The sequence below is a fragment of the Colobus angolensis genome, unplaced genomic scaffold (genome assembly GCF_000951035.1).
Source record: "Colobus angolensis palliatus isolate OR3802 unplaced genomic scaffold, Cang.pa_1.0 Scaffold17, whole genome shotgun sequence".
Classification (NCBI taxonomy): domain Eukaryota; kingdom Metazoa; phylum Chordata; class Mammalia; order Primates; family Cercopithecidae; genus Colobus; species Colobus angolensis.
The window spans coordinates 59,881-65,872 of record NW_012114821.1 but is presented as its reverse complement, the minus strand read 5'-3'; the positions used below and the strand labels follow the sequence as shown (position 1 = coordinate 65,872).

Sequence of the window (5,992 nt, the reverse complement as noted above, 5' to 3'; positions counted from 1 at the left end):
AGTCTTGCTGTGATGCCCAGGCTGAAGTGCAACGGCGCTATCTCAGCTCACTGCAACCTTCACCTCCTGGGTTCGGATGGTTCTTCCACCTCGGCCTCCCAACTGGCTGGCAGTGCAGGCGCACACCACCACGCCTGGCTGGTTTTTGTATTTTTGGTAGAGATGAAGTTTCACCATGTTGGCCGGGCCGATCTCGAATTCCTGACCTCAAGTCATCTCCTGGCCTCAGCCCCTCAAAGTGCTGGGATGACATGTGTGAGCCATCATGCCCAGCCTCCATCTGTAAACTTTTTAATGTGAAATTCTATCATGTACCATTAGCCTAACAAGATTTTCTTTCCTATTTCTGACTGGTGCCTTTCCCCTTTTTAGGAGCAATGAAAGCTACTCTGTTATGTTCTTCTGATGTGCCAAAATGTCAAGAAGATAGGAGAAGAGAATATTTTATTTTGTTGATGCTTTTGTTCCCAAGTGTGACCCTAAACTTAAGTTTTGTAGGAATTGACATTCTTTCATGTCCCTTCCCTTTACTCATGCCAGAACTATCAACTGGGACATTTTGTGCTTTTGGTTTAAAAGTTAATTGACATTATACCTTGGTTTTATCCAAAAAGTAAAAGTATTTGCCTTTGACAAAAGATTGATACAAGAGAAAATAAGCTTTAAAAACAAGGGTGTTATGTACTTTCCTCCATTTTTGAGCATATTATCCAAAATGGTCTGTACAACATAAATGAGAATGATGCAGTTTAAGTAAATCTTGTTATACCATTGTCATGGACCCCTGTCATAAAGCCATTTTTCAGTTCGTTTGGGAAAGAGGCATATGGGATTTATACAGATTCACTTGTAAATGTTGGATTGGGGATTTTTGTGTAAATTTTCTCAAATAAAGGCTAGCAGAAACCAAAAAAAAAAAAGGGCTAAAGGGAAGAGCACATTCCAGTGAAAGGAAAGCAGGGCCCTGAAACTAAACAGATCTGCCACCAATAGGCTGTGTAAACTTATGAAAAGTGACAGTATTTGTTAGCCTCAGGTTCATTTATAAACTGTGTATCCTACCACCGATCTTCAAGATGCAGAAAGATTAATTCAGGGGACGGGAATGTACTAACTGTGCAATGAATAATATTCTCCTTCTATACATCAGGGAGGGTTGGCCAGGCATGCTGGCTTATGCCTGTAATTCCAGAACTTTGGGAGGCCAAGGTGGGAGGATTCCTTGAGGCTAGGAGTTTGAGACCAACCTGGGCAACATACAGGCCCTGTCTCTAAAAAAATAAAATAAGACAGGCATGGTGGCCCTTGTCTGTAGTCCCAGGCACTTGGGAGGCTGAGGTGGGAGGATCTCTTCAACCAAAGATGTCAAGGTTACAGTGAGCTATGGTCTTGCCACTGCATTCCAGGATGGGCAACAGAGTGAGACACTGCCTATTAAAAAAAAATCAAGGAGGGTCCCAGTACCACCTGTTCCCATCTCTGTGCAAACTAGACCTGCATGGTACCAGGGTCAAAATGTCTGGTCTTTGGGCCCAGAGTATGAGGAGCCTCTGAGCCCCAAGCTTGAGCCTCAAGGTTAAGGAGCAGGAAGCCCAGGAGCTGAGCCCCAGGGAGGGAACTTACCTAGTGAGACTAGGTTCCCATAGGTCTCCAGCATCACATCCCTGTAGAGGCCCCTCTGAGCAGGGGTCAGACAGTCCCACTCCTCCTGGGAGAGGGGTACAGCCACATCCTCAAAGGAAACCATGATGTGGAATGACAAGATCTTGATGCAGCCCTCAGGTCAGGACCTGGAGGGAAAAGACACTAGGCTCAGGACTGGTAAAATCCCTCTGGGAACATGTACCTGTCTTCCCCACTAATGTCAACTCTTTAAGGCAGACACTATATTGGCTCATCTTGGTGTGCCCCAACCCTGACCTCTACTGTACCTGGTCCAGGGACAGGAAAACAGTGAGAAATACATTTCAGGGACTTGAACTCAGGAACAGAGGACATCGGAGGAGACAGGGAGCTGTCCACCCTCTGGGACCAGCCCCTGATAGACAGACTCCTGCCAAGAAAAGGCTGAGGTCATATGGAAGAGTCTCCATGAGGACCACTCACCTGGAGCCCACCAAGGAGCTGCATGACAGCCATCACTAGGTCTCTGACCTTGTCCTGAGGTGTGGGCAGAGCTGCAGGGAGAAGAGGGTGATGGAGCCTGACCAACCTTCTGCTCCCCACAGGTGCTCTGAAAGGGCCCAGACCTTTTGTGGTAGCAGAGACCTAATTATGAGCTGCCTGAACACCCCAGGAAAGGTGGATGAACGAAAAGTAGCCAGTGGTCTCTGAGATCATATCCCCTCCCCACTTTCCTGCTATACCTCTCCATGTCTCGAGAGAGGCCTTCCTGAGGCCCCTGGAATGACAGCATCCTGAGGCCACCATGTGAAAGCCAGGACCCTCGCGGTACACTTGGCCAGGAGAGAGAATGGACTGCATTTCCCAGGCCCATCTATGAGGTCCTGGGCAGAGGGCAAACAGCTGAGAATAGCGGACCAGGCTTTTGTGCTAAGGCAGTGAACGAGCAAATGGAGAAGTTGACACGTATGTATGACACACAAAGAATGAATGCCGCAGCATGAGGGCAGCGGCTGGTGGTGGAGATATTTTACACAGGATGGCCAGGGAAGACACCTCCGATAAAGTGACAACAAATCAGAGATCTGGATGGAGCGAGGGTAGGCACCATGTGGATATCAGGGAGGTACATCCCAGGCAGGAGGAGGGCACAAGTGCAAAGGTTCTGAGATGCAAGCACACCTGTGTTCAAGGACAGGCAAGGAAGCCAGAGGGGCTGAACAGAGTAGGGGAGGGTGAAACAGGTGGGTACCCTCTGGGGAGGGTACCTTGTAGGCCTTAGGGCTATGCGTTTTATTCTGAATGGATGGGAAGTGCCTGGAATGTCTGGGAAGAGTGATATGACCTCAGATGTGGTCTCTACAGCTGCTGCTTTGAGGGTGCTTTGAATAGACTATGGGGTAGGGGTAAGGAAAAAACCGAAACCAGTCAGAAGGGTCTAGCAACAATCCAGCTAGAGATGAATGTCTTGGACTAAACTGGTGGTGGCAGAAGTGACAAAAAGCAGTCAGATTATGGATACATTTCAAAGGTACAATCAATAGGATTTGCAGATGAATTTCATGTAGGCTGAGACACCAAGAGTTTTGGCCTGAGCAACTGAAATGATGAAATTTCCATATACTCAAAAGAGTAAGACTGCAGAAGAATTAAATGTAAAAGTTGTCTTGTATACAGTAATGTTTAAGATACCTATTAGATTTACAAATGGAAAATTAGGGCATTTGGATATACAAGTTGAAAATTCAAGAGTGAGGTTGGGCTGGTTGGGTACATACTGAAAACTGTCAGCACACAGATGACATCTAAAACCACAAATCTGGTTTTATTTTAGCAGTGACATGTGTCACTCCCACAAAAGCCTTCCCAACTGGCCTCGGCATACACAGCAAGTCACCTCCCCACAGCCCTCTGCACATAAACAAATTCCTTCGTTTAGTTCAGGAGGAAATGTGCCCTTTTCCCTCGGCTCTAGGTGACCGCAAGGCCCAGTTCTCGTCACCGAGATGCTAAGGGAAGTTTGCCAAGAGGCATCTGAAAGGAAGTAAGGGGAATGGAGTGACCACAAAGGAAAGTCAAGAGACACATTCTAGAGCCCTGGCACTTCACAACAAACTCTGGGACAAACCCTGCCTCATCTTCATCATTTAAGCCTCTCTTGGACAGATTTTCTGACTGGCCGATGAACACAAGCTCAGTGATGTCTTCACAGTCTCCAGCTGAGGCACACCTTGGTCAGAGGGAATCTTCCAGTCATCAGACAGGGCTTGCCTTTGACTGGCCCCTGCTGCTTATGCCCTTTGTGAATCACAAGCGGTGCCTCTTAATGCACTCTGCCATCAATCCTAAACTCATGCGGGAGGCATGTAATGCCGCTGTTAGGCGCATGGGCTCTGGACTCGAATAGTACTGAGTCCTAACCTTGGTGCCACCACTTACTAATGCGGAGGTCTCAGGTAAGTGACTTGAGTTTTCCCACAGACCATAAAATGAGATTGACACTACTCCTTAAGTGACTATATTGAGTTAAATGAGAATATGTATAAAATGGTCAGCACAGTATTAGCAAACCGCAAACAATACTAAGTCTCAATTGTCTTAATCAGTAAGTCAGCATTTACCGAGTGCCTACTAAACGAATGAACGTTCAGCTTGTTCCAGCGCATGTGTGAGATATCATCTCCTGCCTGTTCCTTTCCTTTCCCACAGCAGACGCTCCTTCACACCACAGCTCTACCCTTTCAATCCATTCCCGCTAAATAAAATACACTTTTCTGTCTTCTGAAAAGAAAAAAAAAATCACAATTCAGCTCATTCCCTTACATTGCCCAAACTCCCTTCCTCTGCGAGGCCTTTTTATCCATCTGGCTTCCCTGCTTCAATGTTGCTCGGGAGCGTGGAGGACAGCCCGCGGACCCGCACGCCCCGCCGCCGCCGCCGCCTCACATCACCCTCGCCCTGCCCGTCCCTCGGTCAACACAAAGCGGGCGCTCAACAACCCGCAGCCGCCCTCGGCGCGTCCTCTACGGGTCACTGAGGCCGCGAGCTGTGTCCTTTAGCCCCTCAGAACCCCGGCACCGTCCCTGCCCGCCCCAGCGCCGCTCCTGCACCTCCGCACCAGGCGCCCTAGCTCGGGACTCACTCAGCTCGACCACGGGAAGGGAAGGAGCGCCAACGCTAACTCACGTACCGCGGCGAGTCAAACCCCCTGGACCGGAAATGCCTAATCTGAACTTCCGCCCTGCCCCTCAGCTCACCAACCAATTGAATTCCAGGTTTCGTGGGTACGCTCTAGGCGGCTGATAGTACTCAATGCTCCGGCAGTCCTGTTCCTTCTTGGTTAAGTCCACACAAGCCCTTGGCGGAATCCGCAGGTGAGAGGGCGCAGGCGCAGAGGTGCCGCCGGCGGCGTGCGGCTGCGAAGGAAGGAAGGGACCCCAACACCGAGCGTTCCTGCTGACGCTCCTCAGCTTGGGGTTATTCTCCGGCCTCTGGACCCGGCCCTTCCTGACCTAGGACGTCTGGCTGCGCACTGTCCCCCTCTCTCGGGCGCCTTTTCCCCACCTCCAAGTAGTGATCAAGCTCAGAATCCAGCTCGCGTCCACTGTGCACCTTGCACTTCCCACCTGTAAGTCTTTTGACCTCACCGCCCCCTCCAGAAGGCTGCTGCCATCGCTTAAATGCGGAAGCCGAGGTGCAGAGAGGTTTCAGACCTGTTCCGGTGGAGCTGGAATTGGAGAACCAAAAGCTGGATGCTGAGACGCGCCTGCGGAACTGGCGGCGGGCGGGGGTGAAGCGGAGTGAGGGGAGAGGGCAGGTGCGACCTGGGCAGGTGAGGAGCACCTCCACATCCCTCCACCCCATGTGCCCCACTCGTTGCACAGGAGCAGAGAGATCCGCCGAACACACATCTACGATTATGCCACTCTTCAGATTTACATCTTGCAGCAACTTCCCACTGCGTTAGAACGGAAGTGAACATCCTTGACGGGGGCCCTCCCAACTCACAGACCTCACCCGAGCTCCCACGTCCCGCATCGCCGGCCTCTCAACCGACCGTGCTCTGACCCTCTCGGAGCGAGCGCCACGGGCTGCGCCGGGTCCCAGGCCTGCGCCTCTTCCCCATTTCCCAGGGTCTTTGCCGACCACCCTCCTGCGCCACAGCTGCTCACGTTCTGTTTACATGCTTTTCCCTCCCCACCAAAAGGTGAGTCTTGAGAAGACACACCCTTGTGTAGAGCTTTGAACTTTTATCCGGAAAGGTGCTAGGCACATAGTCGGTGCCCGCGAGCACTCGCTCACAAGGTTCCTTCGGAGACTCCCCTGCAGCCTCTTCCCGAATCCCCCAGGCACCCCCCGCCCCGGGCCT

The 5,992-nt window shown here is 50.9% G+C and overlaps 1 pseudogene; it reads left to right on the top strand.

The window, feature by feature from the left end:
* The first annotated feature begins 4,935 nt into the window (after positions 1 to 4,935).
* Positions 4,936 to 5,690, top strand: LOC105509087 (annotated as a pseudogene).
* Positions 5,691 to 5,992: the final 302 nt, after the last annotated feature.